At 46.6% G+C, this 27441-nt stretch overlaps 1 long non-coding RNA gene and 1 pseudogene across 1 annotated transcript; both read left to right on the top strand.

The window, feature by feature from the left end:
* The first annotated feature begins 9069 nt into the window (after window positions 1-9069).
* The window catches only part of LOC129327968 (zinc finger protein 850-like), a 63467-nt pseudogene continuing 45095 nt past the window's right edge, over window positions 9070-27441 (top strand).
* On the top strand, window positions 16301-19590 carry LOC129327276 (uncharacterized). Its single transcript, XR_008596798.1, has 4 exons — window positions 16301-16355; window positions 17904-17989; window positions 18676-18802; window positions 19515-19590. It is a non-coding gene; the product is annotated as an uncharacterized LOC129327276 (long non-coding RNA).

The raw sequence follows: 27441 nt of genomic DNA, 5'->3' as shown, positions 1-27441 counted from the left end.
AGAGTCATCTAGTCCAACCCTCTGCCAGAGGCAGATCTACAGTGAAACAAATGCATTTTAATCTTTATGGCCCCTAATCCCAGAGGGCTCCTAAAGCAACTATTTTTTTTAATGCATGAATTTTTCAACAAAAATTAATGGAGCTTTTAAAAAGTGTTATTAAAACCAGGCTATTTTAGTGACAGAATCATAAGCCAATGGGTTGAAGCACTTGATATTGACCTTAGAATGGAGCAAGCTCAGTGTTGGAGCTTCCCCTGAAGTGGGCTGGTTGTTCCCAGCAGCCTAGCAGTTCAGCCTGGCCCAGTAAGAAGCCACGGCACCATGAGCGTGGGGAAAGGCCAGCACAGACCTTCTTGTTTCAAGGCCTGTGTAATGATTTCAAGAAATGGGTGCATGTATCTTTAAATGTTTGATGAGATAGGTGAAGAGTGAGGGTGAAGGAGATGGATGAGTGAGCGATATGATTGGTTGGCTGAGATTGTGGGCGGAGCGAATGCAGTTTAGACTGAGAGTGCAGGGAGAAAGGGGGGAGTCAGAAGAAAGCAGGCTGGCTGTGTGCTGCCTGAGTATACTGAAGTGTTTATGAGAGACATATAACCTGTGTGGAACCTGAACTGAGCATGTTTGTGAAAGAGAGGCCAGCTGTGTGCTGCCTGAGCAGGTTTAATATTTCTGTGAATAAGAGTCAGAGAGGCCAGCTGTGTGCTGCCTGAGGAGTTTTAAGCATTTCTGTGAGAGAAATATTGAATTAGAGAAAGAGGCTAACTGTGTGTGAAGCCTTAGAAGAGATCTGTGTGAATGAGTTTAAATGAAGTAACTTTAAGAACTAAGAACTACTTTTAAGTAACCAATACGCTTCTTGAAAAATAAACATTTATTTAGTTTTGTTATATCCCAGAGTAGCTGTCATTGTTATCTCCCATTCCTATCCTCAGGGCCACATAGAACCACGAAGGAGCCTGACGCTTAGGAATGTTACCAAGGGGAAAACTTAATTAAAATACATTGGAATATAATCTTCCTGGTGGCAGCTAACTACCCAGAGGGTGTGAAAGGAAAGATTAAAAGAAAAATCCCCCCCCCAAGTAAAGGTTATAACAAGTGGTGGTAGAGGTGGGATCTCAAACATCCTGAGGAGGATAAAATATTTTAAGTGGGATATAATACCCTGGGAGGAAGGAACATTCTGAAGAGACAGAAAGCCAAAGAGACAGAGTGTTCAGTTAAATCCTATGAGGAATATAGAACTATTACAAAGGAAAGACTCAGAAGAACTAGTAGGATCTATAAGAGAGAACATAATCTGGTGAAGTTTAGTAAAATTGTAGAAGGAAATACAAGTAAAAGAAAGAGAAATAGCGGAGTTTATGGGGATGAAAAAGGAGGCTCTGATTCAGAAGTGCGAAGAGTTAAATTTACCTCATGAGGGGAAAAGTGTAGAAGAACTGAGAGTTATACTAATACAAAGCAGTGTGGAGCCAAGTAGAACTGCAGAGGAGAGAAACCCTGAAGGAAGGTACAACCCTAGTCCAGAATATTTAGAATTTCTGAAGGAAAAGTTGAAAGTTGAAGCAGAACTTAGAACTTGAGAAATAGAACAAAAACAGATTGAAAGGGAAGCTGAAATAGAACAAAAACAGTTTGAGAGGGAAACGTAGAGAGTTGAAATAGAACTTAGAACTCAACAAACTAGTTTGGAAGCAGAAAGATTACAATTAGAAAGAGAGAGACTTAAGATTGAGGACGAAAAGGAGGGAAACTCTGAACCCAGAGCTGATTTACCTCGAGTTACTCCAAAAGATTTTATGGTGTATGTGTCAGGAGAAGATCCACAAATTTTCCTGTCCACTTTTGAGCGATCTGCTCAGAACTGGGAAATACCAGAGACACAATATAGGAAGTATTTACCCAGCTTAATTAGAGGGGAATTGGCTGAGATCTACAACACATTTCCCTCAGATAAGCCTGTTGTTTATGCTGAATACAAAGAGGCAGTATATGACAGATTTAGGCTAGGTGCTGATTACTTCAGAAAGAAGTTTAGAAGCCTAGTGCCTCAGAAAGAGAAGTCATTTAAGTCTTTTAGTGCCTAACTGACAGACTATTTTGTTAAATGGATTTCATCTGCCAAAGCTAACTCTAAAGAGGGAATAAGGGATCTAATGATTTTGGATCAGTTTTTATTTCAACTTCCTTCAGAGATCAGACTTCTGGTTAAAGATAAACTTCCAGAGAATATCAATCAAGCATCAGAGTGGGCAGATAGATTAACACTTAATAGAGGAGGTTGGGATCGCCGTGAAAAGAAAGACTATTCCTACAAACCAGAGTTTAAATCAAGTAAAGGAACATATGAGAGAGCTCAGATTATAAAACGTCAGGATAAAAATATAGAGAGAAACCAAGATGGATACTGGAATGATAGAAGATGTTTTGTATGTGGTCTGAAAGGGCATTTAGCTTACAAATGTCTAAAGAACCAACCCAAGCAAACAACGCTTGAGCATGTAAGGAGGGTCACTAGAACTGACTTAGATGATCAGAGTGATGAAGATGATAGAAACTCCAAAAGCTCAACAAACACAAATGAAACACCCAGTAAGAACACTGCCTTACCCATGAACACTGAAGAAACAGTCTACTTGTGTGGAGTAAAGATAGAGAAGGTCACTCAGGATACTGAACTGAGAGAGATACTTTAGCCATTCTAGACACAGGAGCCTCAGTAACACTGGTCAGGGAGGATTTTGTTGATAAGAAAAACCTGATTCCAGATAAGCAAATATCCTTGCAAGTTGTGTGATGAAATTCTAAAAGAGTGCCACTAGCCCAGCTAAAAATTAACTGGAGAGGAAAAGAAGAATATTTTCCTGTAGCAGTTATTAAAGAACAGAAAATACCAGGCAGTAATACTAGGAAGAGATGTAATGGGAGCAAAGGCAAGAATTCAAATATGCACTGACTCCAATGATTTTCTACAGATTGAAGCCAGGGGAGCAGAAGACAAGCCCCTAGGTATCCTACCATCAGACACAATTGATACATTGCAGAAGGGAAAGAGAAAGAGACAAACTCCTGTTAGTAGTACTGCTGAAATGTCCCAAGAAAAAGCCGGAGACATAAATAAAAACTCTGAGGAGTTTAAAAAAGAAATTATGAAGGATCCTGAGTTAAAGGACATAAGAGAGGAGGCCAGGCAGAATGAGATGAATGCAGAAACAAACATTTTTGCATGGGAAAATGAGTTGTTACAGAAAAGGGTTACTAACCTAAAGAAAACTTGTGGAAAAATAAATACTTTAGAGCAAGAAAACTCTTATCTGGATATAGAAAATAGAATGCCAAAAAAGACTCTAACTAGCCAGACAATCCCCAGATTTCAGCTAGAGTCCTTAGAGAAACAGAATACACAAATTGATGAAGAAAATTTAGAACTCAGAACGGTTGAATCTTTGAAGAGTATAAACATCAAGATGGCTCAGTTACAATTAGAAAACAAGGAACTGGAAAGTGAGAACCTACAGTTTCAGAAAAGTCTAAGGCTTAGGAAAATATCTTTTAAGAAGGCTGAACGTTTAGAAGTCAGTTACCAAAGTTTGGATACAGAAAACCAAAGGCTGCAAAAAGCCCTAGAAAACAGCAACAAAAAGATTCAGCATTTAGAAATGGTGATTTATTTTGCCGTAGTTACCCTCTTAATTGTCTTTCTACTAATGTACAGGAGCTATCAGTCAGTTAGAAATAGACTTTATGTAAGAAGAGAGAAACAACTTGATAGTAAAGTTGCTGAACTGGTTGAAGACAAATGTAAAGTACTAGAAAAGTTCAGCGTGTGCAAAAAACAGTATACAGAGTTAGGAAACTCCTTGAAGGATGCTAGCCTTCTAAATGAGTCACCCAGTGCATCAAACATGAAGAGAACATGTAAAGAACTGAGCAGCTCAAGCTCTGTTCGCAAGAAAGAAATAGACTGGTTGGAAAAGAACAGAATGTGGTAGAGAAGCAACCAGAAGAAGCCAACGACGACGTAGTAGAGAAGGACAAGGACAAGATGACCTCAGCCCAGCAGTGGAACATCCCAGAGAGGAAGATGACCTCAGCCCAGCAGTGGAACATCCCAGAGAGGAAGATGACCTCAGCCCAGCAGTGGAACATCCCAGAGAGGAAGATGACCTCAGCCCAGCAGTGGAACATCCCAGAGAGGAAGATGACATCCCACCAGATGAGGAATGCAAGATAAAGAAACCAAGATTTTAAAACAAAAACCACAGAAGAGAAATGGACTTAAATGGAACTGTAGAAACAATGAAACATTCCCTAAGTCAGAGGAAGCTGCACACAACTCTTATGGAGAAGAGAGGTGTTCCGCTTAAGGACAAGGGAGGGGGGGGGTTTGTAATGAACTGAGCATGTTTGTGAAAGGACACTCAGTCAGGGAAAGAGAGGCCAGCTGTGTGCTGCCTGAGCAGGTTTCATATTTCTGTGAATGAGAATCAGAGAGGCTAGCTGTGTGCTGCCTGAGGAGTTTTAAGCATTTCTGTGAGAGAAATATTGAGTTAGAGAAAGAGGCTAACTGTGTGTGAAGCCTTAGAAGAGATCTGTGTGAATGAGTTTAAATGAAGTAACTTTAAGAACTAAAAACTACTTTTAAGAAACCAATACACTTCTTGGAAAATAAACATTTATTTAGTTTTGTTATATCCCAGAGTAGCTGTCATTGTTATATCCCATTCCTATCCTTAGAACCACGAAGGAGCCTGACGCTTAGGAACGTTACCAAGGGGAAAACTTAATTAAAATATATTGGAATATAATCTTCCTGGTGGCAGCTAACTACCCAGAGGGTGTGAAGGGAAAGATTAAAAGAAAAATCTACCCCCCCCCAAAGTAAAGGTTATAACAGCCTGCTTTGGATTATTGCAGGAAATGTTGGTAACCTGTGTAATTATTAGAGATCTTTTAAAACAATGGTGAAATTACTTCTTGGGAAGTTATTAAATGTTGGTTTGGAATTATTAAGATGTCTAGAAAGATGCTGGCAAATAACTCGCACGGAAGCTGATAGAGCTTGCTACAGAACACACTGGAGGATCTGTGAAGCAGAAATGCAAGTGGCCAAGAAAGGTTGTTTCTCCGCAACCACTGCATCAGCTAGTTCACGACCGTCCTGGATCCAGCACTACTACTAGAAAAACAAGTTAAGGCAGCTGCAAAAAATGCTTAGTGCAACCTCACTCTAGCCTGGAAGATGGCTTCTTACCTCGACCTGACCAACCTGGCCACCTGGATCCATGCTACGGTAACACTAAGACTTGACTATTGTAATGCACTATACACTGGTCTCCCATCTAAATTAACTAAGAGGCTCCAATTGGTGCAAAATGCTGCAGCTTGACTGTTAGCAGGAGCGAGTAGGAGCATGAACATCACTCCCGTCCTATAGTCACTCAACTGGCTACTTATCAGTTACTGTTGTACTCAATTCAAGGTATTGATTATTGCATACAAATCTCTTCATGGCCTTGGCCAAGCATACCTACAGGACCGCTGGCTTTCCTATGTTCCTCCACAGCAGCTTTGCTCATCTGAACAGGGTCTCTTGCAGATGCCATCCTGCACATGGGCAAAATCAGCAACAGCCTGTACACGGTGTCCCCTATCCTGTGGAATGGCCTGCCTGAGGAGGTCAGGAGAGCCCCCACTCTCCTGGCTTTCTACAAAAGGTGCAGAACCAAATTATTCAAAAAGGCTTTTTACTCAGATAGGAGGAAAGTATTGTAGGAAGGGGGTCTCAGATGCTTCACTAATGAATTAGAGACCATAGACTTCACTACTACATCGCCTTGCATATTATTTGTTGCTTTGAATATGTATTCCTATATACTACCTGGGCTTCATGTTAGTTAATGTCAGTCGTAGAATTGATTATGTTCTGTTACAGCAGTTCTTAAACTTTGTATTGGATCCTTGCTAATGCTATGTCTTTGTAAAATCCTATGACACTGTATGGAAATGTCCTTGATACTGATTGTACTGTTCTTACACTATGTAATCCACCTTGAGTCTCAGTGAGAAAGGCAGACTATAAACAACATAAATAAATATAAACAAATTAATGAATGAGAAATTCATATGATTGTGAAAAATATGGAATTTTATAGGTATTAATCCTTTTAGGAGCGCTCTCTCACTCCTGCAGGCCCGAATCAGGCCGTATCATCAGGTCATGGCTGAATATGGGAGTGCTCCTGCACTCTGCAGCGGCTCGTTCCAGGCTGGTTCAGGCCTAATCTGGGCCAATTGGTTCGAATCAGGCTGGATCAGGCGACTGTGGAGCATAGAAGCGCTCCTGTGCTCTGCAGCAGCCCATTCCAGGCCGATTCGGGCCCAATCCAGGCTCTCCCAGGGTTACGGGCCACACGATGATGTCATTTCCCAGAATTATATTAGATTTTTAGTCCGCCCTCCCCACCAGGCGGGCTCAGGGCGGAGTACAACATTTCAAATTACATAAATACAGTTAAAAACAGATAAAACAGTATACAAATAACATTAAAACAACTTGATACAATACAGCTTCTCTTCAGATGGCGATGATAAAATACTGCTTTTTCAAGCCCTGGCTCATATGTGGGGTGGTAGACAGATCTTTAGTGTGGCCAGTGGGGGCCCAACCTAGCCTCCACCATATGCCTGGCAGAACATCTCGGTCTTACAGGCCTGGCGGAAAGATAATAAATCCCGCCAGGCCCTGGTTTCCTCAGACAGAGAGTTCCACCAGGTTGGTGCCAGGACCGAAAAGGCCCTGGCTCTGGTAGTGGCCAGGTGGGCCTCCCTTGGGCCAGGGACCACCAACAGTTGTTTATTTATTGAAGGAAGCATCCTCTGGGGTACATATGGGGACATCATTGCGTGGGTCCAGGAGCGCACACATGCAATCCGTGTGAGAGAAAGGTAGGTGCTGTGTCCCCTACCAACCCTAACAGCCTCCCAGGTACAGCCTGGAAATCTCATCTACTGTTCCAGTATTGTGAGCATTAACCTGGTCTTACAGTATCTACATTACTTATGTGGTTAGACTTTTTGTACTGTGCATCTTTGTGGATGCTGAAGATATTTGTAGCCAACAACATCCTGCAGAGCCCTGCTATGAAGTGACAGCAACGGGACAGGAATTATTGTTGGATGTTGCCCTATCGTTGCTGGTTGTGAAGGGGCTCCCATAGCAGTGCAAGCTTCAAGGCCACAAAAATGTAGTTCTGCCCCCGCCCCCTGCACAATGCAGGGAATTCACAGCTATCTCCCCCCTCACCTCCCTGTATGCCCAGAGGAAGGGGGGGAAAGGGTTAAAGTGAAAGAGTCCCAACTCCTAGATGGTCAGTGGGGGGTGGGGGCTGGTGAGGTTACTTCCTGCCATGCCTCCTCCCTCCTTTGAAATGCAGGAGTTCTCTCTCCCTTAAAGTATCTGCTCCATCCCAGACGACTTTGGTGAGTTCAAATCGCTGATTGGGGGGAGAGGAGAGGAGAACCCCAAGGAGAGGTGGGCTGGACAGCAGATCCTTTGGAGTTCCTCTACCCCCCCAACCCAATCCGGAGTTGCCTCTTTCCTGCAAAGCTGGGAGGTGGGGCCGCAGCAGGATTGAGCCGTGGTGGAGGTGGGGGCCCCCTCTCCTTGCAGAAACATGCCTTTCTCTTGTTATTTTCACACCAGAGAGGGCTGGAGATTTTCTTGTTAAAAAAGGGAAAGCTGGGAATTCAAAGAACTTGATTCGCATCACGCTATAACGTGATGACAGCGTAGATATATCAATTCAGCTCCCTGATTTTAAAAGAAACTGAAGGGGGGGACTCTCTGTGGTGGGTACTATCGGAAGATCAGGCATGGAATACATGGGAAACCTGCCATGTGGAAGTCCCCTTGTTGCTGCCTTGTCTTGGCTCTTCCAGCAGCACCAAGCCTGCCCCCCGCCAATGGAAAACACTTTAGATGCCCCCCAATCCCCCACCCTCCCTCTGCTTTGCCATTCTGATCAATCTCCTGTAACTTCTTGGCTGCTTTTTTCATCCTCTGGGCATGTGCGAAGGGGGCTTCTCCCTCCAAGGTCCCATAGATAATCAACCATGGGGTCAGGAGACAAGAGAAACGGCCACTGCCTGGCACGTGGATGAACCAAAGTCTCAGGCTGAATCTGCGTAAACAGCAGGAAGAGCTGGCAGAGACCTGAGCCGTTTCCAGGCATGTCCCCCTGCTTTTTCCACACGTAGATTCAAGGTGGCTTCACTTGAGATTGCACAAAGAAGAACACATTTTGGGATGCTTCCCTCTGCCCAAATCCTCCTGCCCCAGAAAAACATCATGTCAATCAGAGGGCAGAAATGTTCCCGCTGTGTAGCCCCCGGACCCTTGCCTTAAGGGAGGGGCCATATTTGGGCCTCTGCTTTGGTTCTAACAGGGGCTTAGGCCTAGAAAATGGAGTCTGCCCTCTGGTAAAGTTAAGCTAACAGCAGTGGCAGCGAGTCATGCGGAGGGAAAGACGGAGAGTCCTTGAGCAGCCTTGGAAGACAGACCCACTCCCCACTAGAGCCCACCTCAGGCTGGTTAAACCGGAGGGCCACTCTCCCCCAGGACGTTCCACCTGCTGCCTTGAATCAGGCAGGCCCTCCCATCACCTCAGAGCTCCCCCACCTCATCCCCGTCTCCTCCTCCTAGTTGTGAGGGGAAGGCTGGAGGGTCTTGTCTTCCCTCAGAGGGGAGGGGGGACCGCTGTGGCTTCCGGCAGGGTCAGGGACTCAGCAGCCGGGAAAGGGTTTGGTGAGGTTAAGAGAAAATATGGCCAGAAGGGGAGGGGGACAAATGGATAAGGAAGGTGGGATCTCTCCCTGTAAAGAATGGCTGGAGGGAGGGAGCGATACCAGGCCAAAGACTCGGGATCCAAGATCTTGAATTGTGCCCCAAAGCAAATCCAGAGAGAGCTGCACTGAAGGGATTGGCATAGAAATCTGTATGCAGCAAAAGGCATTTCTCTCCTTCTTTCTTTCTTTCTCATCCTGCCAGGAAACAGGAGAAAGACCTATTTGGCTGTTTCTCTGCTGTCTCCTCCCTGTGGTGAAGGGAAAAGACCAGCCATGCCGCCGGCTCAGGTAAGGAGGGGATGCACACACAGATGTCAGGAAGGGGTCCTTCTCTGTTGCAAGGCTCAGCGGATCGGGTTCCTTCACCTCCGTTCTGGGGCCTCAAGATTTTGAGACTGCCCCTTTAGAAGGTGGGAAATGGTCACCTGCTGTGTAGAATTACAGGTTCAGAGAAGAAAAAAATACTGTGTTACAAATGTCCCCTGGAAAAGGATTTGCTCCTCTTCAGGGATATCTCTGGCCTCTTCCCCACTTGGCTGCTGGCCCCCAGCAGACGAGAGCCTCCACCCCTTACATACCCCAAGGAAGAATTGGGGGGACTTCTCTCCTCCTCTGTGTTTTTGCCATCCCTGATTTTTTATGATTTATTTATTCCTGTTTTTAAAATTACATCCCTCTTTTTTCACTAATCTGGGACCCAAAGCAGCTTTTCACACTGTTCCCCTCTCCCCCATTTATCCCTCCCAACAGTCTTGTGAGGTGGGTCAGGCTGAGAGACTGTGAAGGGCTGAATGTCCCCAGAGAAACATCCATGACAGAGAGGGGATTCGAACTCAGTCCTCCCAGGTCCTATTCCTTTACTCTAAACATGATGTAACATTGTCCCTTTGGATTTTCTTTCCAGCAATATAAAGAAACTTTCTTCTTTTTCTTCTTTTTGCAGTGTCTGGTGTCCTTTGAAGAGGTGGCTGTGCATTTTTCCAAAGGGGAGTGGAGCCTGCTGAGCCCAGCCCAGAGAGCCCTGTACAAGGAAGTCATGCTGGAGAATTTTGGGCACGTGGCCTCTCTGGGTGAGGATCCCTTTCTCCTGGGCTGCCTCCCTGTAAGGAACAGTCACTCCTTACTGAGGGAGGACGTGGTCAGGCTGCCTGCTCTGGCCCAGCGGCTGATCTGTGCTACTCTCTGTGATCCATCGTCTGGTGATCTGATGTGGGGGGGATTGTGGAGAAGGAGCCCCCCCCCTCTGGCATCCCTGTGTCTGGACTAAAAGCAGAAGAGGTTCCAAGTGAGCCTAAGATATGGAGAAGGCGGGAGGGTCTAAGCAGGGGGCTTCCTCCCACTCTGGGTCTTGTCTTACTTGGTTTGAGATGTGGCTATGGAGGGGGCTCTGCTGGCTTCTCAGCCACTGGCTTAGTTCTCAGCTGGCATTCCCATCGCATCTTGGCGGGGAGGAGGCACAGAACTGCCAGTTCCAAATATGGCCCCATACCACCTTGCCCTTATTACTTCTGCATGAGTAGGAATACTGGCTTGCAATTGCTCAGTTTATGAGCACACAGAAGAGTCACAGTTTTGTGGGTTTTTTTCCTCATAAAAGGACCTGAGATTGCCAAACCTGACCTCATTTCCAGGCTGGAAGGAGAAGAAGAGCCGTTTCTCCTGATCTCTGACGCAGAAGAGGGACTGGCAGGTAGCTGCTTCGGTCTGTTGTGGGGCTGTGGGATGCCTGCACTTCCTCCCAGGGGCTGGTGGATTTCTGTGGCCTTGTTTCTCTTCAGAGTCTGACCCTCTCCTCCAATGAGCTTGGCTGGGTTATGAACACTGAAAGCAATGTAGTTGTCTCTTTCATCTTGGGAAGGTTAAGTGATGTGTTTAAAGAGAAAGGCAAATCTGCCTTACTGGTTCTAGTCTTGTTCTTCAGATTAAACTCAGTCTAGTTACCTTCTTCCTCTGGCTGCCATCTCTCATCTGCTCATCTGCCTGTAGATCTCTGTGATCTTTGATGGCCCCTGCAGTGGAGGTCTGGCCCTCAGCCACAAGAGTGCCCTAATCAGCCACGAGGCAGACCTAGGCAATTTCCCAGGGTGCCAGGGGAAGGGCACCACTCAGCTCTGTGTACCCAGTACCAGCAGCCCAGCCACCAGCACTATTTCTCCTGGCTGCCCACCCACAGCAGCAAGGACAGCCCAGGGAGGCATGGGGGACCATGTTCACTAATTCCCTCCCATTATTGGGGGGTGAGAGCAGGTGGCCCATCCTCTTCTCCCTCTTTGCCTTCTGCGGCTTCCTACCTCCCCATAACCGAGTAAGGGGCTCAGGGGACACAGGACTGAGTGAGCCAAAACCACTGAAGCCAGCCTGAGTCCATGAAGAGGCATTTCCAACAAAGCAGCTGCTCCATTGCGAGGAAAAAGCAAGAGGCTTTCTATAGTGGTAAGGAACATTCTAATTTCAGGAACACCGTTTTTTCTCTTAAAGAATCTACCATGCAATTGACTCTCAAAAAAGAACATATGGCTGAACAGCTTAAGATGACAACATCTGAGCACAGAGAAAATGAAATAGTTAAAAAGACGTCAATTTTTCCCTAGATGTAAAACTTATTTCTTTCCTTCTTCTACAACTGGCTGGCCACCTCTTTTCAGACTCTCTATTGTGTGTGTTAAACCACAACTGTCTCTCTCTCTCTCTCTCTCTCTCTTAAAGGGTGGCTTTGTTCTTTCCCAAAGCCCCCCAAAGCCCTCCCCCTCTAAATTCACCAAAGCAGGAAAAGAGAAACTTAAAACAACAGGCTCACTTAGAGCCCCGGAGGCAGGGTGGGGTGGGGTGGATCTCCATTGTAGATTCTCTCTTTTTTGTCCTTTTGGGCTACAGTTATTACCATAGGAATGGTTTCTCTGCCAGGTTAGTCCACGTGGAATTTAAAAGGAATAGAGAAGGTGAGGAGGGGGAACTGGCTACAGACTGTGTGAACTTAACCCCTGAGCGTTCCCAGAGTGCAAACACAACCCTCAGAAAGCAAAGGAGGAAGCTCTGATCTAGATAGGTTGTAAATGATACAAGATACGTTGTGTCGTATCATCACAGCGGGCTTCTATTTTTTTCTGCAGGATGCATGTGGGAGTCTGTGAATGAAACGTCTGAGCATCCAGTGATGGAAAATGGGGATACATATTCAGATGTGAAAGGGAAGGTTGAATATTGTGATACCCTGAGGAAGGAGGAGAGAAAACATCCATCTAAAACAAAGAGTATTTCTGGTCTATTACATGGTAAAAATGCTCATGAAATTCCACTACTTGAAAAAATGTACATAGAAGGCAATGGAAATGGGGGCACAAGGGAAATTTTTTCTGAAAAATCAAATATTAACATAGACTGGAAAACCGATAACAGAAAGAAAAAATATAAGTGCCTGGAGTGTGGAAAAATCTTCAGTCAGACTGGACACCTTAATTCTCATCAAAGAATTCACACTGGAGAGAAACCTTATAAATGCCCAGAGTGTGAAAAATGCTTCAGTCAGAGTGGGCACCTTAATTCCCATCGAAGAATTCACACAGGGGAGAAACCATATAATTGCTTGGAGTGTGGAAAAGGCTTCAGTCGGAGGGAAAGCCTTTCTTCCCATCACAGAATTCACACAGGGGAGAAACCATATAAATGCCCAGGGTGTGGGAAAGGTTTCAGTGATAATAAAAGCCTTACTTCCCATCAAAGAATTCACAGTGGAGAGAAACCATATAAATGCCAGGAGTGTGGAAAAAGCTTCAGACACAGTGGAAGCCTTGCTTCCCATCGAAGAATTCACACAGGTGAGAAACCTTATAAATGCCCAGAGTGTGAAAAATGCTTCAGTAAGAGTGGAAACCTTACTGTCCATCAAAGAATCCACAAGGGAGAGAAACCATATAAATGCCTGGAGTGCGGAAAAACCTTCAGTCTGAGAGGAATACTTATTGTTCATCAAAGAATTCACACAGGGGAGAAACCATATAAATGCCTGGAGTGTGGAAAAAACTTCAGTCTGAGAGGAATACTTGCTTTCCATCAAAGAATCCACACAGGGGAGAAACCATATAAATGCCTGGAGTGTGGAAAAACCTTCAGTCTGAGAGGAATACTCTCTGTCCATCAAAGAATCCACACAGGGGAGAAACCATATAAATGCCTGGAGTGTGGAAAAATCTTCAGACACAGTGGAAGCCTTGCTTCTCATCAAAAACTTCATGCAGGAGAAAAACTATATAAATGCTTGGAGTGTGGGAAATGCTTCAGTCGGAGGGAAAGACTTTATTCCCATCAAAGAATACATACAGGGGAGAAGCCATTTAAATGCCTGGAGTGTGAAAGAAGCTTCAGTGATAGTGGAAGCCTTAATCGCCATAAAAGAATTCACACAGGGGAGAAACCATATAAATGCTCAAAGTGTGAAAAAAGCTTTAGGCATCATGGAGGCCTTACACAGCATAATAGAACTCACACAGGAGAGAAACCATATAAATGCCTGGAGTGTGGGAAATGCTTCAGTCAGAAGGGAAAGCTTAATTCCCACCGAAGAATTCATAAAGGTTAGAAACCATATAAATACCTGGATTGTGGAAAAGCTTCAGTGATAGTGGATGCATCCATGAAAATTCACACAGGAAAGAAACGTTATAAATGCCTGGAGTGTTGGAAATGCTGCAGTCGGAAGGGAAACCTTATTTCCCACCAGAAAGCTTCAAGATTAGTGGATACCTTAATTTCCACCAAAGAGTTCACGCAGGTCTATCAGCATAATGCTTCTCCGACTCCCTTGGGCCTTTTGACACACAACTGCTCAATACGGTTGCAATAAATATAGCCAGAAATATAAGAAAACCATTGCTGGATTTCATTAAGTAACTCATAGAGGATCATAGAGGATGTCTCTGCAGGCAGGAATAGGGTTTACTTGGCCTCATGGCTAGAAACAGCCGAGAGTTGAGCAGCCTTGGAGAGAGCTGAGAGATAAAGTAGTAACACAATTAAATATCCGTCTGTCCATCAGAAGTGCAATCTAACCCATATCACGATCAGTGGACGTAACAACACCAGTTTTACCATTCGGTTGTTCATCTTCCGGTGGTATATATGCTGTTAAGGGTCAGCAATGGCCTTCTGCTCTCTACACTGGACAAAAAGGTCAGTCCCTAGTCGAAAGAATGAATGGAGATGAATCTGATATTAGAAATCACAACACTCAAAACCGGTGGGAGAACATTGTTCCTTTTTAAATAATCCATATAGCAATGACGGATGCTGTGATTTTCTGTTGATTTATCTAACGTTGAGAATGTTGAATAATAATGTTGGAATAAAAGCTTAGAACAGAAGCAGAGGTGCTGTTATTGTATTTGCTTGCGTCCTATACCCGTTAATAATAGTAAAACCATTACTGAGGTATTGCTCTGGCCATTAGTTAAATGATATAGGAAAGGTTAGGGCTTCTTAATAGGGCGCTTATAGTAGTTATGGAATAAAGGCATGGGTCTTCTTATGGATTAAAAATGGGTTAAATGACAGGAAGCAAAGAGTAGGGATAAATGGACTCTACCCCCGACGGACGTAAGCAAGCAGTGGGGCCCCACAAGGATTGGTATTGGGTTCGGTGCTATTTAAGTTATTCCTAAATAATCCAGAACTGGGGGTGAGCTGCACAGTGGCCAAGTTTGCAGAAGGCACCAAACTCTTCAGGATGGAGAAAACTGGAACCACCTGTGAAGAGCTCCAGGAAGAAATCCACAAAACGGGCGAGTGGGCAGCAGAGTGGCAAATAAAGTTCAAAACAGGCAAGCGTAAGGAGATGCAGACTGGAACCAAAATCACAACTTCCAGTATCTGCTTGTAGATTCAGGACAGGCCAAAGGGAAATACTTCTTTACCTAATGAGGGATTGATGTGGAATTCCCTGTCAGGGGAGGCTGTGAAAAAAAGGTGAGTCACGAGAGTCATGGAGGAGGGGTCATTCAAGGGTTAGTAGCCATGGCGACTAAAGGGAACCTCCATGTTCAGAGGCAGCCAACCTCTGAATCCCGGTGGCAGGAGGCAACTTCAGGGGAAGGCCTCAGCCTCTACGCCCTGTTTGCTCTCCATAGCAACCGGCTGGCAACTGATTGGCCACTCTGTGAGACAGGATATTGAGCTCCTCTGAGGTGGAAAGGTGGCTAAGAAACATTTAAAATAAATAAATCAATAAATGAAAATCTAGGGCTGTGGTTCTCTACCTTGGCCCCATTGCTCACCTGAGTTCGATCCTGGCAGAAGCCGGGTTCAGGTAGCCAGCTCAAGGATGACTCAGCCTTCCATCCTTCCGAGGTCAGTAATATGAGTTTCCTGGAGGTAAAGCTTAGATTGAGGAAGGAAATGGCAAACCACCCCACAACATAAAGTTTGCCAAGAACACGTTGTGATACAACCTCCCCCCATTGGTCAGGGGACTACTTTTACCTTTACCTTTACCTTTGGCTAAGAAACATTTTAAATAAATACATAAATCAATAAATGACAAATCAGGGGCCATGGTTCTCTACCTTGGCTCCGTTGCTGTCTCCCAGCCATGAAATGCTACTGTGAAAACAATGCCCCCATCTCAGATACAAACAAGATGGGCATGCCAACCTCCAGTAGGGACCTGGAGATCTCCTGGAATTACTGCTAATCTCGAGAGGCTCCTTTGGTGGGTGGAATCTCTGGCATTATAGCCGTGCTGAGGTCCTGCCCCTCCCGTAAACCCGCTCTTCTCAGGCTCCACACCCACATCTCTAGGTATTTCCCCACCCAGAGGTAGGAAAGAAATTAGGACAGCAAAATAAGAAGTGCTTCAGAACAGGCAACTTGATTGACAGAGTTCTGTTCAGGAGCCATGCAGGAGTGGGCCAAAGGGGTTAACTAAAGTGCCGTTATTTCTGTCAGCCTGCTTGGGACTTCCAGAGAAACCTCCCCACCCGTTTCTCCGTAACCTTTGTGGATGTTAAAGCCCCTCTTCCCCCCCCCCCTCAAAAGAAATTACTACTTGGCGATAGAACAGAACAGCTGCAGAAGACAAAACTGCCCTCCTATCAAGGACTGAACCATGGCCAGGGGCTGCCTCTGGTCTCTGGTCCCAATATTAGAAGCACAAAACATAGAAACGTAGAGGCGGAAGGGATCCCCAGAGTCATCTAGTCCACTCCCCTGCACAAGGCAGGGAAGTCACAGCTCTCTCTCCCCACCCTCAACTCCGTCTATGCCCAGAGGAAGGAAAAAAACCCAAACCCTCCAGGCTCCCTCTTTGGAAACCCAGTCCCCAGTCTCCGAGGAGCGCAAAGCAGGAATAGGCGGGGGGGGGGGGGAACGACTCAACCACAGGGTTAAAGTGGGAGAGTCCCAACTCCTAGAGGGGCAGTGGGGAGGGGGCTGTTGAGGTCACTTCCTGCCATGCCCCCTCCCTCCTTTGGAATGCGGGAGTTTCATCTGCTCCATCCCAGACGCCTTTGGTGAGTTCAAATCGCGTGGAGTGGAGAGCAGAAACTGCTTGCGGGTGGAGAGGAGAGGAGAAGAGGGGAAATCCCCCCGTTTACCCCAAGGAGAGGTGAGCAGACCCTTGGCGGTTCCTCTTAACCCCCCCCCCCAAATCCTGGAGTTTCCTCCTACCTGTAAAGCAGTGGGGGGTGCAGCAGGATTGAGCCGAGGTGGAGGGGGGGGGGCTTGGCCAGCGGCTGATGGGAGACCTGCCCCCTCTCCCCGCCTTACCAAACTCGATTCCTACCTTGTGGATGGGAAAGTGGATTTCCACCCTCCCACCTATGCTGCATTCATTCCCCCGCCTCTGTTGCAGCCATTTCCTCGTCTGCAAAAGCGAGAAGGGATTTTTTTTTTTAAAATGTCAGTTGACTGTTGCTATAACAATGTGTCTATTGGGTTCTCAGAATTCCTCAATTTGGCTTTAAAAAAAGCAAATCTCTACCCCTTTCTTTGCAGAAATATGCCTTTCTCCTGTTATTTTCACACCAAAGAGGGCTGTAGATTTCCTGGTTAAAAAAGGGAACACTGGGAATTCAAAGAACTTGATTCGCATCATATTATAATGTGATGTCAAGAGAGATATACCAATTCGGTTCCCTGATTTTAAAAGAAACTGGTGGGGATGAGGGGACTATCGGAAGATCGGGCATGGAATATATGGGGAAACCTGCCATGCTAAGTCCTCTTGTCACTGCCTTGTTTTGGCTCTTCCAGCAGCAACAAGCCTTCCTCCCCCCTTTGGAAAACACCTTAGATACCCCCCAGTCTCCCACCTTCCCTCTGCTTTGCCATCCTGGTCAATCTCCTGTGACTTTTCTCATCCTCTGAGCATGTGCAAAGCGGGCTTCTCCCTCCAAGCCCGCTTCGGGCTAGATGATCAACCGCAATGCAGGATCTCTTTAGGGTCAGGAGACAAGAAAAAACTGTCCCTGACTAGAGTAGGGACCTGACCCTCATAGCCAGGAGAAAGAGCTGGGAGACACCAGAGGTGGAGGACTGGATGGCAATTTCAGGGGCTTCCCCCTGCTTTCTCCACACAGGCATTCAAATTGGCTTCTCCTGAGACTGCACAAGGAAGAACCCATGTTGGGAGGTTTCCCTCTGCTAAAATCCTCCTGCCACAGAAAAGCATCATGGGAAACAGGGAAAGAGGGCAGAAATATTTTCTCTGTGTGGGGAGATTTCAGTTCCTAGCTGGCATCTCCCACCTACAGTCTCACATCCGTCACTTCAGGGCACCTCCTTCCCACAACATCCTCCTAGTTGTGTGGGGCAGGCTGGAGGGTCTTGTCTTCCCTCAGGGGGGAGGTGTGGCTCCCGGCAGGGTCAGGCACTCAGCAGCCAGGAAAGGATTTGGGGAAGTTGGGAGGAAACATGGCCAGAAAGGAAGGGGGACAAACGGATGAGGAAGGTGGGACCTTCACTCGTAAAGAATGGCTGGGGAGGGGACTCTTAATACACTGCCATAGAAATTTGTGTGAAACAAAAAGCATTTCCCTCCATCTTTCTCTCCCTCCCAGGGAGCAGGAGAAAGATCCCCTCAGCTGTTTCTTGGCTGTCTCCTCTGCGTGGTGAAGGGAAAAGACCGACCATGCCGCCGGCTCAGGTAAGGAGGCGATGCACAGAGGATGTGAGGAAGGGGTCCTTCTCTGTTGCAAGGCTCAGCGGATTGGGTTCCTTCCCCTTGGTTCTGGTGCCCCAAGATTTTGAGACTGCCCTTTTGGAAGGAGGGAAATGGTCACCTGCTGTGTAGAATTACATGTTCAGAGAAGAAAACAATATCGTGTTACAAATGTCCCCTGGAAAAGTATTTGCTCTTCTTCAGGGATATCTTTGGCCTCTTTCCAACTTGGTTGCTGGCCCCCTGCAGACAAGGAGAGTCCCCCCCAGGCGTCACGTACCCCAAGGAAGAATGGGGGGGGGGTCTTCTCCCCTCCTCTTTGTTCCACTTTCGTTTTGCCATCCCTGGTTTTTCTTATGATTTATTTATTTCTGGTTTTTAAATAGTATCCCTCTTTTTGTCACTGATCAGGGACCCAAAGCAGGTTTTCATACTGTTCTCTGCTCCACCACTTATACCTCCCAACAACAGTCTTGTGAGGTAGATTAGGCTGAGAGACTATGAAGGGCCCAATGTCCCCGGAGAAACATCCATGACAGAGAGGGGATTCGAATTCAGTCCTCCCAGGTCCTATTCCTTTACTCTAACCACTACGTCACACGAACCCTTTGGATGTTCTTTCTCATGGACCACCTTTCCAGAGATATAAAGAAACTTTCTTCTTTTTGCAGTGCCTGGTTTCCTTTGAAGAGGTGGCTGTGTATTTCTCCAAGACAGAATGGAACCTGTTGAGCCCAGCGCAGAGAGCCCTGTACAAGGAAGTCATGCTGGAGAATTTTGGGACCGTGGCCTCTCTGGGTGAGGGTCCCTTTCTCCTGGGCTGCCTCCTTCTTGCTGTGAGAAGTGACTGTGAAGAACTCCTTCTTGAGGGAGGACGTGGTCTGGTTGTCTGCTCTAGCCCGGTGGCTGATCTCAGCCACTCTCTGTGATCCCTCCGCTGATCCTCTGATGTGGGGAGGGGAGGGTGGAGAAGGAGCCCCCTCCCTCTGGCATCCCTGTGTCTGGACTAAAAGCAGAAGTGGCACCAAGTGAGCCTAGATATGGAGAAGGCGGGAGGGTCTAAGCAGGGGGCTTCCTCCCACTTTGGGTCTTGTGTTACCTGGTTTGAGATGTGGCTACGGAGGGGACTCTGCTGGCTTCTCAGCCACTGGCTTAGTTCTCAGCTGGCATTTCCAACTCCTCTTGGCAGAGAGGGAACTGCCAGTGCCAAATATGGTTCCATGCCACCCTGCCCCTCTTCCTGGAATGGAATGGGGAGTGCTTTCAAGTCTTTCATGGCAAGAGACGAACAGAGGTGGTTTGCCCTTGCCTCCCTCTGCAACCCTCTTCTTCATTGGAAGTCTCCCATCCAAGCAGTAACTGAGGCCGACCCTGCTTAGCTTCTGAGATCTGACGAGATCAGGCTCAATTGGGCTGTCCAATTCAGGGCACCCAATTCTGGCTTGGAATTGCTCAATAAATGAACACACAGAAGAGTCACAATTTTTTTCTTTTCTTTTTATCATAAAAGGACCAGAGATTGCGAAACCTGACCTAATTTCCAGGATGGAAGGAGAAGAAGAGCCCTTTCTCCTGATCTTTGATGCAGAAGAAGGATTGGCAGGTAGCTGCTTTGATCTGAGTGTAAACCGTTCTGAGTGGGTGTTAAGTCATCCTGAAGGGTGGTATATAAATTGAATGTTGTTGTTGTTGTTGTTGTTGTTGTTGTTGTTAAAGCGGTCCTTTGGATCAAAGACCTTAATGGTTACTTCGGTATGGGTTATGTACTTTGAATTCTAGATTAAGTATTCCCAGGAGGAATACAATTTTCCAGAGAATCTTGATGGCTCTTGATTGCCAGGCAGGATCTTAGTGGGGGCTCAGATCAAAAGGGACAAAAGGGGAAGGAATATCCGAAGGCTGTCAAAGAGGAATTATCTCTAGCATCTCTCTTGTCAGGGATGTTGCACGTCCACGGCTGGTGGGGCAGAAGTCAATGGCTCCTAATCTCTCGGCATTCCCTCTGGGCGAGAGCTGGCAGCATCTCACCCTGTTGGGAGGCTGGCTGTTGTGCCTTGTAGTGTACGCATGGCTTAGTTTTTTCCTATCCCTAAGCACATATTCAGTGGCGGAGAGCGAGGCGGACTGCTTACACAGCTCTCCTGCCCTTCACCTAGGCTCACCGAGGGTCTCTATTCAAACCCCCTCCCCAGCGCAGTCATTTGAACCGGAGCCCGTAAGAGCTTCGGAATACAGTCCAGGAAGAGGAATATCTGAGGAAGATTTTGTGGGTTTCCCAGCTGAAAGAACAGGGGATGAAGCCACCGATGAAGGAAAGCTGTACCAGCCGGAAGAAGAAAGCAGCAGCCCCAGTGAGAGAGGTCCTGGAGGTATGTTTGGAAGCTCCCGGCCAGCTCCTTTTCATACAATCACAGAGCTGAGAGGGACCCTTCTGAATCCAACATCCCTTCCTGTCTCCACAAGGTCAAAATATACTTTCCATTTGTATTATTTCTATACTAGCAACAAAGCCCATTGTGGGGAAAAATACAATGGGCTCTAGAGAGGAGAGGGCGGATAGGCAGGCATTCCCTCCTCCTCCGTCACTGATCCTGACCGATGAAGGAGGTCACCTGCTCCACGTGTGATCTCAACCACATGAAGGGGGGTGGGCTTTGCTACCTGCTCCATGCCTGATCTCGGTCATGTGAATGGATGGGGGGCTTTGCTACCTGTTCCACACCTGATATTGGTTGTCCTTTGGGTAAAGAGGACTGGCATTGACACCTGCTCTGCTCCTGATCGCAGACGGGTGAAGGGGAAACAGGCATTGCCTTCTGCTCCATGCCTGATTACAGATGGGTGAAGGGGGTGGGTATGGCTACCTGCTCAGTGCATGATTCCAGTAGGTTAAAGGGAATGAGTATTGGCACCTGCTCCGCTCCTTATCCTGGCTGGGTGAAGGGAAGAAGGGCATTACATCCTGGTCTGGGCCTGATCCCAGACAGGTGGAGGCACGGGACAGGGCGGGCATTAGCACCTGCTTCATTCCTAAACCCAACTGGGTTATGGCAGAGGGGCAGGCATTGCCACCTGCTCTGCTCCTGATCCCAGCTGGCGGAAGTGGGAGTGGACATTGCCATCTGCTCTACTCCTAATCCCAGCTGTGTTAAGGCAGGTGATAGGCATTGCCACCTGCTCCGCTCCCAATACCAGCTGTGTTAAGGTGGGGGGAGGTGAGCATTACCACCTGCTCCACTTCTAATACCAGCTGGCTTAAGGCGGCGGTGGGCATGGCCGCCTACTCAGTGACTTATTCTGGTAGATTGAAGGGGGTGGGCATTGCCACCTTCTCCGCTCCTTATCCTGGCTGAGAAAGGAAGAAGTGTATGGCCTTCTACCCTACACTTGCTCCTAGCCAGGTGAAAACCTGAGGTGGGCATTGCCACCTGCTCCACTCCTGATCCTGCGTGATAGCTGGGGTGGGCACTGCCATCTGCTCCACTCCTGATCCCAGCAAGGTGTAGGGGGCAGGCATCACCGTCTGCTTTGCTCCTGATCCCTTCTGGGTGAAGAGAGGCGAGCATTTCCACTTGCTCTGCTACTAATACCAACTGGGTTATGGTGGGGTGTGGGCATTGTCACCTGCTCTGCTACTACAGCCAGCTGTGCTAAGGCAATGGGTGGGCATTGCCACCTACTCCACTCCAAATACCAGATGGGTGAAGGGGATGCGGGTATTGCCCTTGCTCTGCTCCTCATTCTGGCAGGTTGAAGGGGGACAGGAATTGCTGCCTCCTTGGCGCCTGATCCCAGCCGGGTGAAATGGGGCAGGCATTGCCTTCTACTATTCCTGATCTCAGCTGGGTGAAGGGGAGTGGGCATTGTCACCTGATCCACTCCTGATACCAGCTGGGTTAATGCGGGGGGTGGGCATTCCCATCTGGTCCTCTCCTATTATCAGCTGGGTTAAGGCGAGGGGTGGGAATTACCAGGGGTGGGCATTGCTACCTGTCCCACTCCTAATACCAGCTCTGTTAAGGTGTGTGTGTGTGGGGGTACGACCTGCTCTGCTCCTAATACCAACTGCGTTAAGGCATTGGATCAGCAATGTCACCTACTCCGCTCCTAATACCAGCTGGTTTAAGGCGGGGGTGGGCATTGCTACCTGCTCCGCTTCTAATATTAGCTGTGTTAAGGCAGGGGGTGGTAATTGCAGGGGGTGGGCATTGCCACCTGCTCTGCTTCTAATACCAGCTGCGTTTAGGCATTAGATCAGCATTGCCACCTACTCCACCCCAAATAACAGCTGTCTGAAGGTGGGGAAGGCGGACATTGCCACCTACTCTGCTCCTGGTCTTAGATGGCCGAAGGGGAGCAGACATTGCCATCTTCCCTGCTCCTAATACCAGCTGCGTAATGCAGGGGGTAGGCACTGCCACCTGGTCCACTCCTGATCCCAACTGGCTGACAGGGGGTGGGCATTGGCTCCTGCTCTGCTCCTAATACCAGCTGGGATAAGGCATTGGACGGGCATTGCCTCCTGCTCTGCTCCTAATACCAGGTGGGTTAAGGCGCAGGTGGACATTGTCACCTGCTCTTCTGCTAATATTAGCTGGGTTAAGGTGGGGGTGGGTATTGCCATCAATTCCGCTCCTAATACCAGCTGGGTGAAAACAGAGGGCGGGCATTGCCACCTGCTCCACTCCTAATACCAACTGAGTTAAGGCAGTCAATGGGCATTGGCACCTTCCCCACTCCTAATACCAGCTGGGTTAAGGTGGGGGTGGGCATTGCCACCTGCTCCACTCCTAATATTAGCTGGGTTAAGGTGGGGGTGAGTATTGCCACCTGTTCCCCTCCCGATCCCAGCCTGGCCTTCCTGCCACAGCACATTTTCTGGAGGGACATGATGCCTTGTATGGGCTTCCCTCTGCAGCAGCGCCCTCTGGTGGTGCATCACGGTATAAAGTGAGTTGTCTGAAACACGCTTCCTCAATTATATAGTAGGATTTTTAATATCATAGATAAAAGCCCAGCTTGGGTTGCTGATTGGAATCTACAAAGTAAGTCTCAGAGGATCCTTTTTTATGGCAACCCTCAAAGGAGGCAATGCCTGGAGGATAATATGCAGTGTCAAGTGCTGACAACTGCTTTCCTCTGAACCCTTCTCTGCTCCCTCCTTTCCCAGCCATAAGCAGCAAAGAGGCTTTTCGAGGGGGGAAGCTCTCTAGCACCAGACCATTTTATTAAGGTGTTCAGAGACACTACATGTTCTCAGGGCATCCCTGGTTGGCTTTGCTGCTGTCCAGTTACCTTGCTTTCAGCGGGGAAAGAGAGACTAAGCAGTAATGACATTCCCAGTTTGCCTCTTCTTTGCAAGTCTTTGTTCGTCAGTTTTCATGTTCATTCTTCGAATTCCTACATTTCTGAAGAAAGTTATTCTTGAGGCCTGGTGTTCTTTCTTAGTAGCGAATGCCTTGATAGAGAGAACCACCTGGTTTCCTTAATTTTTTAATAAGTAATATGGGATCAATTGAACTCCTACACCAAAACAATACAGTTGCTTTTTTCACCTTGGGAAGGTTAAGTGATGTGTTTAAAGAGAAAGTCAAATCTGCCTTACTGGTTCCAGGTTTGTTCTTCAGATTAAAATCAGTCTAGTTCCCTTCTTCCTCTGGCTGCCATCTGTCATCTGATCATCTACTCATATATCTCTGTTCTCTCTGATGGACACAGCAAGGCAGGTCTGGCCCTCAGCCAGGAGGCTTCCCTAATCAGCCCCCAGGTGGACCTAGGCAATTACCCAGGGTACCAGGGGAGGGCACCAGGCTGCTCTGAATAGCCAATGCCAGCAGCCTAGCCGCTACCACTACCCCACATGGCTGTCCAACCATGGCAGCAAGGACAGCCCAGGGAGGTGTGGGGGAGCATTCTTCATAGCTCCCCATTACCCAGTAGGGGGCTCAAAGGACATAAGACTGAGTGAGCCAAAACTGCTGAAGCCAGCCTGAGACCACCAAGAGGCATTTCCAAAGAATCACCTGCTCCATTGCGAGGACAAAGCAGGAGGCTTCCTGTGGCGGCAGGGAACAGAGAATTCTGATTTTGGGAACATCATTTTGTTCTCTTAAAGAATCTACCATGCAATTGACACTAAAAAAACGAACATACGGCTAAACAGCATGACAATATCTGAGCGGAGAGAAAACGAAAAAGTTAAAAAGGCATTTGTTTTTCCCTAGTTGTAAAACGTATTTCTGTCCTTCTGCAAGAGGCTGTCCTCCTCCTTTCAGACCCTCTATTGTGTATGTTAAACCACAGTTGGCTGGCTATCTCTTAAAGGGTGGTTTTGTTCTCCCCCAAAGCCCACCCCCAAGGCAGGAAAAGAGATACTTAAAACAACAGGCTCACTTACAGCCCTGGAGGCAGGGTGGGGTGGGGTGGATCTCCATTGTAGATTCTCTCTTTTTTGTCCTTTTGGGCTATAGTTATTACCATAGGAATGGTTTCTCTGCCAGGTTAGTCAGTGTGGAATTTAAAAGGAATAGAGAAAGTGAGGGCGGGGGGGGGGGGGACTGGCTACAGACTCAATGCAAAGGAGGAAGCTCTGATCTAGATAGGTTGTAAATGATACAAGATAGGTTGTGTCCTATCATCACACTAAGTTCCTCTTTCTTTCTGCAGGAGGCATGTGGGGGTCCATGAATGAAACCTCTGAGCATCCAGTGATGGAAAAAGGTGATACGTATTCAGATGTGAAAGGGAAGGTTGAAAATTGTGATACCTGGATAAAGGAGGAAAGAAAACATCCATCTAAAAAGAAGAGTCATTCTGGACTTTTACAAGGTGAAAACACTCATGAAATTCCACTACTTGAAAAAATGCACATAGAAGGCAATGGGAATGAGGGCACAGCAAGTGGAGAAAATTTTTCTGAAAAATCAGATATCAATACGCATTGGAAAACCAGTAACAAAATGAAAAAATATGAATGCGTGGAGAGTGAAAAAATCTTCAATCAGAGCGGACCCCTTAATTCCCATCAAAGAATTCACTCTGGGGAGAAACCATATAAATACCTGGAGTGTGAAAAAATCTTCAGACACAGTGGAAGCCTTGCTTCCCATCAAAAACTTCATGCAGGGGAAAAACTACATAAATGCTTGGAGTGTGGGAAAAGCTTCGGTCGGAGGGGAAGCCTTTATGTCCATCAAAGAATTCACACAGGGGAGAAGCCATATAAATGCTCAGTGTGTGAAAAAAGCTTTAGACAATATGGAGGCCTTACACTCCACCAAAGAACTCACACAGGAGAGAAACCATATAAATGCCCAGAGTGTGGGAAGGGTTTCAGTCGGAGCGAAAGCCTTTATGTCCATCAAAGAATTCACACAGGGGAGAAGCCATATAAATGCTCAGTGTGTGAAAAAAGCTTTAGTCAACATGGAGGCCTTACAGTCCACCAAAGAACTCACACAGGAGAGAAACCATGTAAATGCCTTGAGTGTGGGAGGTGTTTCAGTCGGAGAGAAAGCCTTAATCGCCATAAAAGAACTCACACAGGAGAGAAACCATATAAATGCCTCGAGTGTGGAAAAGACTTCAGGTATAATAAAAGACTTACTTTCCATCAAAGAATTCACACAGGGGAGGAACCATATAAATGCCTAGAGTGTGGGAAAGGCTTTAGTGAACTTTGGTACCTTACACGCCATCAATTAATACACACAGGGGAAAAACCATATAAATGCCTGGAGTGTGGAAAAAGCTTGAGTGATATTGGAAGCCTTAATCGCCATAAAAGAACTCACACAGGGGAGAAACCATATAAATGCCTAGAGTGTGGGAAAAGCTTCAGTCTAAGGGGAACCCTTGCTCTCCATGAAAGAATTCACACAGGAGAGAAACCTTATAAATGCCTGCAGTGTGGGAAGAGCTTTGGTCAAAGGGGAATCCTTGCTGTCCATCAGAGAATTCACACAGGGGAGAAACCATATAAATGCCTGGAGTGTGGGAAAAGCTTTGGTCGAAAGGGAACCCTTGCTCTCCATGAAAGAATTCACACAGGAGAGAAACCTTATAAATGCCTGGAGTGTGGGAAATGCTTCCGTCAGAAGGGAAAGCTTACTTCCCATCAAAGAAATCATAAAGTTTAGAACTCATAAAGTTTAGAAAGCTGCAATGAAACTTCAGTGACTTTCCCATTTTCCTTCCCTGGGGAACATATGACACACCTCTGGGTTCTGCAGTCAAAATCCATAGGTCTGCAAGCATATATCTTCTCCAACCCCCTTGGGCCTTTTGACCCAACCACTCAATACGGTTGTAACAGATATAGCCAGAAATATAAGGAAACTGTTGCTGGATTTCACCAAGAAAATCATAGTCATTGTCTTTGCAGGCGGGAATAGAGTTAACTTTGCCTCACAGCTAGAAAGGGCCCAGAACTGAACAGCCATAGAGAGAGGTGCGAGATAAAGTAGTAGCCCAATTAAATGGTCATTTGTCCATCAGAAGTGAGATCTAACCCATATCACGATAACTGGATGTAACAATATCAGTTTTACCATTCGGTGGTTGTTCATCTTCTGGTGGTATATATGCTGTTAAGGGTCAGCAATGCCCTTCTGCTCTCTACACTGGACAAACAAGTCATTCCCTATTCAAAAGAATGAATGGACATAAATCTGATATTAGAAATCACAACACTCCAAACCAGTGGGAGAATATTTTAATCTCCCAGGACATTCCATTGCTGATCTAAAAGTGTCTGTCCTCAAACAGCGGAACTTCAAGGGGAGATTAAAATGTAATATTGCATAAATGGAGTTCATTCAGATCAATGGATCCCCCTCCCCACGGGGCTGAACAGAGACCTGGGATTCTTATTTCACTGCCCTAATAAGATACATTGTACTTTTATATTCTGATGCCCTCGCTTGTAATACGCAACCCGCCTTTGGCTGGGATGTAAAGGCTCAGGGATCTCCATTCCTACTCGTGTCTGAAGAAGGGAGCTCGGACTCTCAAAACCTTATACTCGAAACCTTATATTCTGAAAACTTAGTCTCTAAGGTGCTACTGGACTCAAATTCTCTTAGCCCTTATCAGTAGATCCTCTGTGTTGAGGCTCAGGGGCATCGACGCATCTGAGAAGGACAAGAATGTTCAACTTCACTGAAATAAAGTTTTGATTTAAAGTGCATTGGTTGTGGGTCCAAAAGATATTCATATGCATGAGAAACTTGAAATCACTATTTTTATATAGACGTCGTTAACATAAAAAGTAGCAAGAATGAATGAACAAACTTTAAGAAGCCGTTTCAAGTATAGATAACCTTGTATGATGTTTGAAGTTAAAATAATGAGTTAGCCAAGAATGCGCACCCTTAGCAAGTGGGACAGTCAGCTATTGTTGAGAAAAGATTCTCAAATCCTGTAAATATTGGAAGGGG

The sequence above is a fragment of the Eublepharis macularius genome, chromosome 4 (genome assembly GCF_028583425.1).
Source record: "Eublepharis macularius isolate TG4126 chromosome 4, MPM_Emac_v1.0, whole genome shotgun sequence".
NCBI lineage: Eukaryota > Metazoa > Chordata > Lepidosauria > Squamata > Eublepharidae > Eublepharis > Eublepharis macularius.
Note: the sequence above shows the minus strand (reverse complement) of the source record. Positions and strands in the feature narration are given on the sequence as shown.